General features: G+C 39.5%; 1 pseudogene; it reads right to left on the bottom strand.

Annotated features, from left to right (window-relative positions):
- Positions 1-3,102: 3,102 nt before the first annotated feature.
- Positions 3,103-5,787, bottom strand: LOC110742512 (annotated as a pseudogene).
- Between the last annotated feature and the right edge of the window lie 6,126 nt (positions 5,788-11,913).

The raw sequence follows: 11,913 nt of genomic DNA, 5'->3' as shown, positions 1-11,913 counted from the left end.
CATTTCTTTAAGGAAACACAGAACCTTACATAGTAAGGGAAAACAGTGTATGATATATATCAAGATAAACAGTTAAGAATATAGGTGGTTAGGATCAGTTGGGGAAAATTGCTTGGGATAAGTAGAATTTGAGAGAGCGGCCTGAAGGTTAAGAGGTATGAGAGAAAAGGCGAAGGATGTTGCATTCTGGGTAGGGGAATTGGTAAGCAAAGGTATGGGGGTGGGAAAGAGGATGTTATATTTTAGGGACAATGAACTGACTGTTAGCTAGTGTATTTGTTTCCTAAGGCTGCTATAACCAATTACTATAAATATATTCTCTCACAGTTCCAGAGGCTAGAAGTCCTGGAATGAAGGTGTTGGCAGGGCTGGTTCCTTCTGGTTCCATCTTCAGGTGGCTGTCTGCACTCTTCGGTGTTCCCTGGCTTGTAGATGCATCCTTCCCATCTCTGTCCCCATCTTCACATGGCCTTCTCCCTTGGGTCTCTGTGTCTTTAGTCCTTCTTCCATTTCTCTTTTAAGGACATTGATCATTGAATTTAAGGCCCATCCTGAATCCAGGATGGTCTTCCCCAGAGATACTTGATTTAATGACATCTGTAAAGACCCTGTTTACAAATAAGACCACATTCACTGGTGCCAGGGGTTAGTACTTGGATGTATCTTTTGGCAGAACACTATCAAGCCACTATAGATAGTAAAAGAGAATAAGGTTGAATGGATGGAGTGGTCTGCTTGTGTCAGTTCCTGAATTTTTATGTCATCGTGGGGATTCCTATATAAACTTCTCAGCTATCATTCAACAATGGACATTTTTTTTTGGGAAGGATAATGAAATGAGCTCATGTGGGGTAATTTGCATTGAGGATTGAGGAGAAATCAATCTGAAGGCCAGAAGAGTCAAGATGCATGAACATGGACTAAGGACTATAGGTCATTCTCACCTGGCAGGGGAAATACCATGATCACTAAGAACCGTAGGTCATCGTTAGTAGTAAGTGGTGATTTGCATACATCATGTGGTGTCTTACTTAGATTTGCCTCTAACTTAAACCTCCTGGGTTCCTCCTATGGCCTTCAGTCACAGCCAAGGTGGAACTTGTACAGAACCATATCTGTACTAGCAAAAATCATCGTTTGTTGCATCCTAGTATAATGTAGGTGGAGATGGAGTATATGACCTCTCAGGTTGTGGGAGCATCCAGTAGAGGAGCATGATGCTTTGAAAGCAACAGGGACAAAATATGTCTCTTTAATTAGCTAAGAGTTAGAATCAAGGAGAACCTGGAGTCAATGTGGCCAACATCAGGAGCAAACAAATTTGGCTGAGACATAGGTGTGCAACCACACAATGCACTAAGTCAGGAGACAACACACCTTATTTTTCCTGATGCCCACTTCTTCCCCTAAAAGTTTCTGTGTGCATGTCCTGCCCTTCAACTGTGTTGCAATTTTCTTGAGAATAGTGCCATGTTTTAAGCTTATATCCCTTTAGCACAATGCTGGGTGCACAGCATATACTTAGCCAGTGCTTGCTTGCTTAATGGAAACAGCTACTGGCCTCCTTATGCTTTTCAGTATTACAAACAAAAAACATGAAAAAATCAAGGACAGTGATGAAGGTTTGCTGTAAAGTGGATGAATGACTCATAGTCGTTGTAGATCTTCCTATTGCTCCCAACATTTCTGGGGCATAGACTGTTGACCATAAACACTATGGTTTGCTTGATGGAGTCAGAAGAACAGGTAAGAAGGTGAGACCCCATCAAAACTCTCTTACTAAAGAGCAGCACCCAGGAGCACTTCAATTCTTTTCAAAAGCAACTGGAGAACCGAGAGTACAGAGATTGCATAAGATGTGTCTCTAAATCTGTTAGAACTGAAATTTACCATGAGAGCCCTAGACATTTAAAGTTATTCAATGTTTCAGCCTCTTTATTGGGGAAAAAATAGAAATAACAAATTACTTTTGGGAACTAATGTTTTCATGAAAGTCCCACCAAAATCTGCATACATCTTTCTCAAATACATTTCATGTTATTGCAACAATTGAACAATACTAATGATCCTTTCTGAATTATTGTAAAAATATTTGCCCATAAATGTTGCCAGCTTGGTGTTTATCATTAAAGAGCAGAGAGGAAACAAGTCCATTAAAACCACCCCAAATCAGCTAATAGAGATATGAGCCCTGGCACTGTCAGTCATTCCTGCCATAGGAGCGTTATTAAGAGAGGTCAACATCTTCTTCCTCAGAAGTAGACAATTGTTTGCACACACAGCACCAGCTTCTCTGACTGCCCCTCACACACTGGGTCTGAGATACCTGCTTAGACATGTGAACTGGAAGGAAATCTCAACATGAGGAGGCTAAATAGTGTGGTAATACTGAAATGTTATGAATACTGCTTTTTTAGCACATTAAGTATAATTGTGCAACAATTATACAATCTTGCCTTTACTTTTTTTTTTTATAACAAGAAAAAGAATATGAGTAGACTTTATCTAAGATATTAACTTCTTAGTTCTAAAAGCACTTGTAACAAAAACCAAATTGTTTTTGTGGGGAGGATGGTAGAAATTCATAATTACTGGGATTCCTTGTCTCATGAATGAGTATTGCTAAGTGTCATAGGGCTACTTAAAAAATGCAGTTATTTATCTTTTAAATTGTTAAAGCAAATACATTGCATAAAGTTGATTATTTTAACTATTTTAAGCATATATTTAAGTGACATTAAATACATTCATGTTGTGTGTGTATGAGGCTACTTAAAAAAATTTATCCTGGTCACTTTTTTTCCTTCAAAATATAAAAACAACACTCAAAGTCTTTGCATATCCAGTTCAGTTAGGTTAATATTCTTGCAGAGAAAACTCTGATATCAGCTCAGCTCTAATAATTCTTTTTTTTTTAAACAGAGTCTTGCTCTGTCACCCAGGCTAGAGTGCAGTGATACCATCTCTACTCACTGTAACCTCCACCTCCTGGTTCAAGAAATTCTCATGCCTCAGTCACCCGAGTAGCTGGAATTACAGGTGTGCATCACCACGCCCATTTAATTTTTGTATTTTCAGTAGAGGTGGGGTTTCACCATATTGGCCAGGTTGTCCTCAAACTCCTGACCTCAAGTGATCTGCCTGCCTTGACCTCCCAAAGTGCTGGGATTACAGGCGTGAGCCACCCTGCCCAGAATGATTATTCTGATCATTCTGACTTGCTTCCTCTGCTACCTCTTAGGTAGTTGTGTGAAGTCATGATTAGCAAATTCTGGGTGAAAAAAGATTTCAAGTCACAAAGATCTCTCATAACCAACGTCAATGGAAAATTCTTTCTTTGAGATTGCCCTGATTCCAGTGTACTGTTTAATCCACTTGGCCCATCTGTGTCATACTTGTTAAATTCTTTTACTAAATCTGGGCAGACATGACTATAGCACTCCTTTACTGCTGTAACTGTTTCCAGGGATTGCTCTGAAGGAATTTCTACTTCTCAGCCTCTGAACAGTTACTGAATGAAATATGTGATGCTTGCCCTATGATTGGAATGTGCTTATGGCAGTTGCCAACCCCATATCCTTCAGTTGGAGGTGGGACAGGAGTGCCACCATCTTTACTATCTCTTCCCATACCAGTCAATGTCGGTTTTCTTATTTGTTTTGATGCTTAGGATGCTGCTAATGCAAGAATAGCCTGCATGGCTGTGTATAAGCCTGGAATATCAAAGAACTCAAATACTATTTCGGCAGCATATTCTGTTTGCTGGAGCATTCAGTGGAAGTTTAGTCAAAAGAAAGTAATGACCTTCATGTTCTGCTTTAAGTGTTTAAAGATGACTTACTCCAAACCTTTCTTTCAACAGTCTTCAACTAAACCATGGTGGGTTCACCACTTCATGGTATATGTGGCTTTTTCCTGTTACATCATCCCCAAAGAAGAAGTCTACGACATTGGCTTTCTTTATGACCCACTTTTGAGATTAATTGCCCACTTTTGCTGAATTCTTGAAAGCAATACATCAAGGGATAATAAACTATTGTTCTATACTTGCAACATGTTCCAGTTTTGTATACTCAGTGCCACAATCCACCAAACACACTGGTAGGTGTCCCACCATCTTCTTTCGCTCCTGCTGCTATCACCCTTCCTTCCCTCTTGCTGCCCCACGGCTTTATCTGGTCAGTACTGGTTTGAGATTGATGGCAGGAGATGGGGACTTTCTAACCCTCCCTAGCTGGATACTCTCTCTTACAACTTCTTCCTCTTTCACTGCCCTTTCCCAGGAGCTCAAGATGGTCCATGGGTTCACATGCCCCAGTCAGACCCAGGCCGGGCCCAACCTAGAGTATTCTGTATAATTGTTTTGAATGGAAGTTATAAGGGCAGTAGAATAATACTTTGATTTCTAGATTTTTTTTTTGCCTCAGTGCTTATTTTAAATGGCCTAAAAGTCAAGCCTAGTCTAGACAATGCTGGCAAGAATCTAATCTCAATAGATTAGAAATGAAGTACGAAAAGAGCCAAATGGAAGCAGTGCCTAGGCTAAGATCACCTAGGAATATAAAAGAGATGGCGATGGAGAGATACCGAATGATGCAACCAAGTGTGGTCACAAGTACAAATGTTTAGGTTGAAATATGGGAAGGAGGTGACATATCTGGAGAGGAACTGAGGAAGTAAGCAGGAGATGCATGTGAGGGGAAGTTGAGGTCACTATGTAAGGTACGTTAGGTATATTTTGACTGATTAGCTCTCTGGGCAATACTGTCAAACTTAGATGAACATCTGAATGCCCTGTGGTGTTTAAAAAAAAAAAAAGATAAAGCTGTATGGGTCCTGCCTAAAACCTGTTGAATCAGAATCTCCAGGGTAGTGTATGTTTTAGAAAGCTTTTTAGGAGATGAGTTGAGGAAGGTATATTTAACCCAGAGGAATAATTTTGTAATGTTGCAGAAACTAGTTTCTACCTCTGAATAAAAGGGAGGTGGCCTGAGGAGGTAACAGTACCACCGACAAAAAGGATAGGGATTGTTTTTCACTCAGCAATCAGGTTGTGGACTCAAGAAGGTAGTTCTGCATTGCTAGGGATGTTTAAGAACATGCAAGACAAACTCATGTGATGAAATGGGATAAGAGAGGAAGGCTTTGAGGACCTGCGCAGATCAGAAGTGGCTGGTGGGGGGACCCTGCTATTGGCCTGTTGTAGCTCCTCTGTGAAGAAGAATAGCTCTCCAGAGGAGGGGAATGGAGATTGATGATATGACAGTGCAGTCCAAAACAGAGTAAGCTTGAATAGAAAAGGCCAAAACACACACAGGAGTGGACTCAAGTCTTTGATGTTGTCACTGGAGATGTTGTCGTCTTGCCTCAGTTCCTAGGAAAGGAGAGTTGCTGATCAAAGTGAGATTCACAGTTGTGTACTAAGTGTTTGTATTGGGTTATAAGTGCACGCAAGGTGATGGCTTCATATATTCGAATGTCAGTATATCCCTAGTATTTTATTTAATCATATTAAGACTATAGTGCACCAAAAGCTCCATAAAACCAGATACTTTGCTTATTTTGTTTGCGGGTATACCCCCAGCATCAATAACAGTGCCTGGCATCTGAAGATTACATATTGAAGATGTGGATCTTCAATAAGTGTTGAACGAATGAATGAATGAATCCATTGTTTAAAAGATGCAATCAAGAACAGCAGAAAACTGGCTGGGCATGGTGGCTCACACCTGTAATCCCAGCACTTTGGGATGCCGAGGTTGGCAGATCACTTGAGGTCAGGAGTTCGAGACTAGTCTGGCCAACACGGCGAAACCCCATCTCTGCTGAAAATACAAAAATTAGCCAGGTGTGGTGTTGCATGCCTGTGATCCCAGCTACTCGGGAAACTGAGGCAAGAGAATTGCTTGTACCTGGGAGGTAAAGGTTGGTTGCAGTGAGCTGAGATTGTGCCATTGCACTGCAGCCTGGATGATAAGAGTGAAACTCCATCTCAAAAAAAAAAAAAAAAAAAAAGGAACAGTAGAAATCCCTGAACCCAGATGAACCGTACCGTACCACCAAACAAGCTGAGACTGCACATCATCCTCTTCACAGAGGTGAATATAAAGTTGATATTGAAACTTGATCTCAGCTAATTGTTTATCTTCTTATTTATTCTCCTATTATTTATTGGGGAGATTAGTATTTTGAGTCTTCTTCCCAAATTAAATCAATTTTCAGAACTTTCATTTGTACTAAGTGTAAATAATGTCAAATACTTTATGTATTACTCTTCCAAGTGCATTACATTTTTTAACTTGAAGAGATGATGTCTTGGTATCAAATTTGAATAATCATTTTATAATGGGGAAAGATTTCCTTTTCAATGGTAGTTTTTTTGCTTTGAAATTCTTATTGATATTCAAAATTTAGAGAACTACAGTGCAAAGTGATTTAACATATATTAGAATGAACAGGGTATGATACTCTCAGCAGTAAAGAGAAGATATCTGTGGGCTTACAAGGATAGAATCTACATTTCTCCTTTCCTCTTGTGTTCTTGGAGTGGCAAAAGATGATTCTTTCTTGTTGTGGATCTAAAGGATATGTTGTATGTGTTGGCCATTTCTTCCCTTACTCATGAAGAAGTTATGCTAATAGTAACCAGGATCTAATGGCATCCTTGGCATTTGATTTGATTTTGGAGAGACTAAACCAGGTACCACGCCTCATCCAAGCAGCCATAAATAGCATTTGAAGTGTTTGCCTAACTGTCCATGGGAAAGGCCAACCATAAATTCTAGATATTCCACAGACCACCCAGAGAATTCTGGCAGGATACACACACACACACACACGCACACACACACACACATATACATACACGAAACCACCACTAAGAGACAGCCACTCACGATTAGGCAAGTGATGGTCACCAGCCACTGGCAAACTTTGGCGAAAACATCAGTTATCATTTCCAGCTTTGAGGGTTTGCCTTGTGTCCAGAGCCCGTATCAAATATATTGCTGCAATTAAATAGATTTTTTTGCTACAGTGAGTTTCATTGGAATGTTTCATTGCACTTCTCTGATGCATATAAATGAGGTGAAAATATTATTTTGCTTTCTTCAGAGCCAGAAATGTAAAGATTATGAAGAACAGCTGTCATCATAACATAGAAGCTCTTGAAAACAGTCTGTGACTTAAAGCAAATCATTTTCTTCCCATGTATTAATTATTTAACATTATGAATTTCTGCGAAGCCTATACAACCAGGCTTATGTTTTCTTATGCTGTTTTTATATTGGGGTTGCATGACAGTTACTTCCTATTTTCTTTTCAAGTGGGAATATGGGTGGAAATTCTTTGTAAGCTGTAAAATGCCATTCATATTTAAACCGCCATAATTCCTAAAGTTTTTAAAATTGCATTTGGTACTATTTACAAGGATTTTTTAAGTGCTTATTGATTATGTTTCTGGTAGTGTTTCACTCAGACGATATCTCTTGTCCAGTGTGCACATCTATAAGAAGAAATTATTCTGTCTGCTTGCATTGCTGCATGCTTTGAAGAAAGCGTTCTGTAGCTACCAGCAGAATTCTGTGGTTCAAATAATGCCAGAAGCATTTCTGCTTAGATGATCGTATGAAGCCAGGTGGGATTAATTAGAGACACTATATGCTTACAACTGAGGCACCAGCTTTGGTTCCATTCCCGTGACTTCCTGGCACCACTGTTAAGCTAAGAATTCTAGCTAGTGACGGTGGAGTTCAGACTCACCACCGCCATCGGGAAACTTTGAGGAGAGTTTAAAGGTACTAGGGCCTATGCCTCTCCCTGTTACTGCTCTTTTGGGTGGCAGGTACAGGGCAGGGAGAAACCCTGTCCTCTGGGTGAGTGACGGTGAAAGGACCAAGTCTTCTGTGTGGTGATCAGGTTGGGGTGGCTGCTGCTGCTGCCACTAATCCTAGCATTTTGGGGTTTTCTCCCCACAGCCTTGCCTCCTGGATCTGTGGGAAACCTGTCCTGATGCAGCCTCCTCAGGTCCTGACAGCTGGGCCTGGGTGGAATTGACTGAGGCCAAATCAAGGATTTGGGAGCAAAGAGCAATTTATGTTCTTGTCAAAGGCAAAGTTGACCTGGGATACAAAGAACTGTCTAAATCCTGTAGTCAAAAAAAAAAAAAAAAAAAAAAGGCGGAGAATGAGAACTTTGCTGTGGAAGGTCAGCAACAGAGAACATAAAAGATGGAATAAGCTGAGTAGACCTTGGAGAGTCCTGAGGCAATGATGCATCCATCGCTCAATTTCCTTTTGGCCTGAAGTCTAATTTGTGAAAGCAATTTTCCTTCAACATTAGGTTTTCATTGCTTATAGCTCCTTACATCTGACACCTTGTTGAGTTGTACAAGGACTTGGGGACCCATCCAAAGGACGCTTTGCCTTTTCCTCCTCACCTTTACCAGGTGATTTTGATGCATTTGTGGAGGAGAGTTCCTGGTATGGAGGTCTAGACAGTGAACTTTGGGGAGTAGAAAGCTCCCATGGAAATATCCCAGGTTTCTATATTAAATGATTATTTCTAAAGACAAGTACATGCATATATATTTTGTTTACTTATTCAATCCAAGTGATTAGACATTGAACAGTCAGCTTGGGCTGCTATAACGAAATGCTGTGGACTGAGTGACTTAAACCAGAGAAGTTTATTTCTCGCAGTTCTGGAGGCTAGGAATTCCACGATCGAGGTGCCAGCAGATTCAGTGCGTGGTGAAGGCCCCTTAGTAGCTCTCAGGTTGCCACCTTCTTGCTGTATCCCCACATGGTGGAGACGGAACTCACTGTGGTCTCTCTCCCTATTTGTATAAGGACACCAATCTCATTATGGGAGCCTCACCCTCATGACTACATTTAAACCTTGGGAAGAAACTACTTCCCAAGGCTTCACGTCCAAATTCATCATACTGGGGATAGGGCTTCAATATATGAATTTTGGGAGGACATAAACTTTTAGTCTAAAACAAGGTGAAAAAAATAATGCAGTTGAACTGTGACTCAGTTTCCTCCTGACTATCTGGGGGATGCTCCAAGTGGAACGGGGGAAAGAAGGCAGGTGCCTAGTCAATGTGATTCTGGACTCCAGGTAAATACACTAATGAAATACGCTAGCCAAAGGGTCTTTTCTGTAGAATGCTCTTAGCAGGATATCCTTGAAAAAATGACATGAAAGCTGGGTTATAACACAGAGATGTTTCATAAAATGCTCCCTTATGGTAGGAGATATCACCACAAAACCTCCACCGGGGACCTCATCTTTCACTCTGGGCCGGAGAGTTGATGTCTGTCACGAACCGAAAGGAGCTGGGGAACTGCTCTCAATGTCCCCAACTTCTCTCTGCTTTTCTGGAACCTGAATCTTTTACTGGATTACCTGACTCTTTTACATCATGAGGAAAGCTTGACACTGGCTATAATATTGATTTGTGTGAGTCTGACCCTTTGTGTCAGATCAGGCAATAATAAAATACAGCAAATAAACAAAATGGTTCTAAGTACATGTGTTTGTCTAAGATCTACTTATTTCTATTCTTAGCTTTTTTTTTGTTGGTAAAAAATTGTCCACATACAATTTATAGAGAAGAATAAAAGACAGAAATTTTGATCAGGTTCTTTAAGTATTCAATGGATTATTTTTTCTATTGTTTTATTGTGGTAAAATATACATGACATAAAATTTACCATTTAGCCATTTAAAGTGTACGAATCAGTGGCATTAAGCTTACTTGCATTCTTGTGCACTCATCGCCACTATCCATCTATTGAAGGTTTTCACTATCCCAGACAGAAACACTGTCCTCATTAAACAGTAACTCCCCGTCTCCCTTCCTCCTAGCCATTGGTAACCACCAATCTCCTTTCTGTCTTCATGAATTTGCCTATCCTAGGTACCTCACTTAGTGGAATCGTACAATTTGTCCTTTTATGTTTGGCTTATTTCACTCAGCGTACTGTTTGCAAGGTTCATTCGTGTTGTAGCATGTATTATGATGTCATTTCATTTAAAGGCTCATTAATATTCCATTGTGTATACATACCACATTTTGTTTATCCATTCATCTGTTGATAGACATTTGGGTTTCCAGGCTTTTGGCTACTGTGAATAATGTTGCTATGAACTTCGGTGTACAAAAATATCTGAGTCCTTGTTTTCAATAGTTGGTGAATATATTCAGAAGTAGAATTGCTGAATCATGTGGTAATTCTATGTTTAACTTTCTGAAGAGCCATTATAATGTTTCAGTGGCTGTGTCATTTTACACTCCCACTAGCAATATGCAAGAATTACAATTTCTCCACCTCCTTGCCAACACTTTCTATTTTCCATTAAAAAACCATTGTTACCCTAATGGGTATCTATTTTTAAGTGTCTCATTATTAAATAACCAAAAGGTAAATAACATTTTACTACTTTCTAGCTTGCCCCTCTGAGCAGCTAGTTCCATCTTTCTGGACCAGCCTCGACTCTGGAACAGTCCTGTCCCTGGAGTGAAACTGCCAAGCCTGCAACTGTTAAGCAAACTCCTTGGAGGACTTAGCTGATATAATTCCCTTGTTGTCACCTCCAACCAACATTTTTGGGTAATTGATGGGAGATTAACAGAGAAACTTGTGGGGCAATTTGGAACTACTAGTATGACTTCATTTAACAAGAACAGTTAAAGAATAATGATAAGTTTGCATCAATTTTCTTTACAGGGCCTTTCTCTAGTGTTCTGTCCGAATTGGCTTTGATTATCTATGCAGGTGAAGAAGGATTTGACATGTTACCTGAGCCATTGCTCTGTTAATTGTCTTATTCTTTGTGTTATGATTTGCCTTCTAGACAGTTGAAAGGTAATATTTGTTTAATGAAAGTGATTTTATTTTCCAATGTGATTATTGACATTTTGAATACAATATTCATTAAATATCATTGCTAAATTTAAATTGCTAATTGCCTAAATCTTCAGTGCATTAAAAGGGCGTGCACATTCTGAATGTCACAGCTTGCTTTTTATGTATTTACTTATTTGTTTTTGTTGCTAGCAAAACAAATATCTGCTCACTTTAGATCTTTGGGGCTTGTCTGCTTCTGTTTACCATTGAAGCCCAAACATTCGGGCTGCAGTTGGCACTACAGAGATGGGAGGACGGGCTGGAGACTGTTCTCCCTCCAGGGTTGTTGATAAAGCTGTCAGCCAGGTTGTGGGGGTAGAATTCTGGCAACAGCTGTGTTCAGAATTTCTTAAGCTTAGCCAACTGGCAAGGGAGATAATCAAAGGGAATGAATATGACAATCTAACTCCCTGTTACATAAACACACACACAAACATACACACACACATGCATGCACAATAACATTCATGTTGATTCTGGGATATACTGTGAACTATAGCAATCTCTAAACATGTTCAATTTGAAACGCTGAATGCAATATGTGCTTTGCTTAACTTTTTTATTTTTTAAACCTACTAAAGGTCTTAGGTCTGTCTTTTTGGGACCTTACGTAAGTAGCCAGTTTTGTAAAAATAAATCTTACGATCTTATAAAAAAGTTTAGGTCCATAAATTATATTCTGTATATTTTAATTGAAATAGTACTTATAAGGGCCTTCTAAATGTTTTCATAATTTTTTCTTTATCATTTGTAAACTTACAGTGGGTTTTCAGAGCTATGGATCATTTATGAAGGCTGGGGTAGGTTATAAATTGGTACACCTTTCTGGATTGTAACTTGGCAATATATATGAGAAGCATTCAGAGTTTGAATAACCATTGATCCAACCATCATTCTTCCACTATCTTTTCCTAAGGAAATAATGAAAAGTACGTGGAAAGATACAGTGACAAAGATATAAGGATATTCAATGCAGTGTTGTTTCTTATAATAAAAC

This window comes from Papio anubis, chromosome 2 (assembly GCF_008728515.1).
Source record: "Papio anubis isolate 15944 chromosome 2, Panubis1.0, whole genome shotgun sequence".
Classification (NCBI taxonomy): domain Eukaryota; kingdom Metazoa; phylum Chordata; class Mammalia; order Primates; family Cercopithecidae; genus Papio; species Papio anubis.
This window is presented reverse-complemented; position numbering and strand designations above follow the sequence as displayed.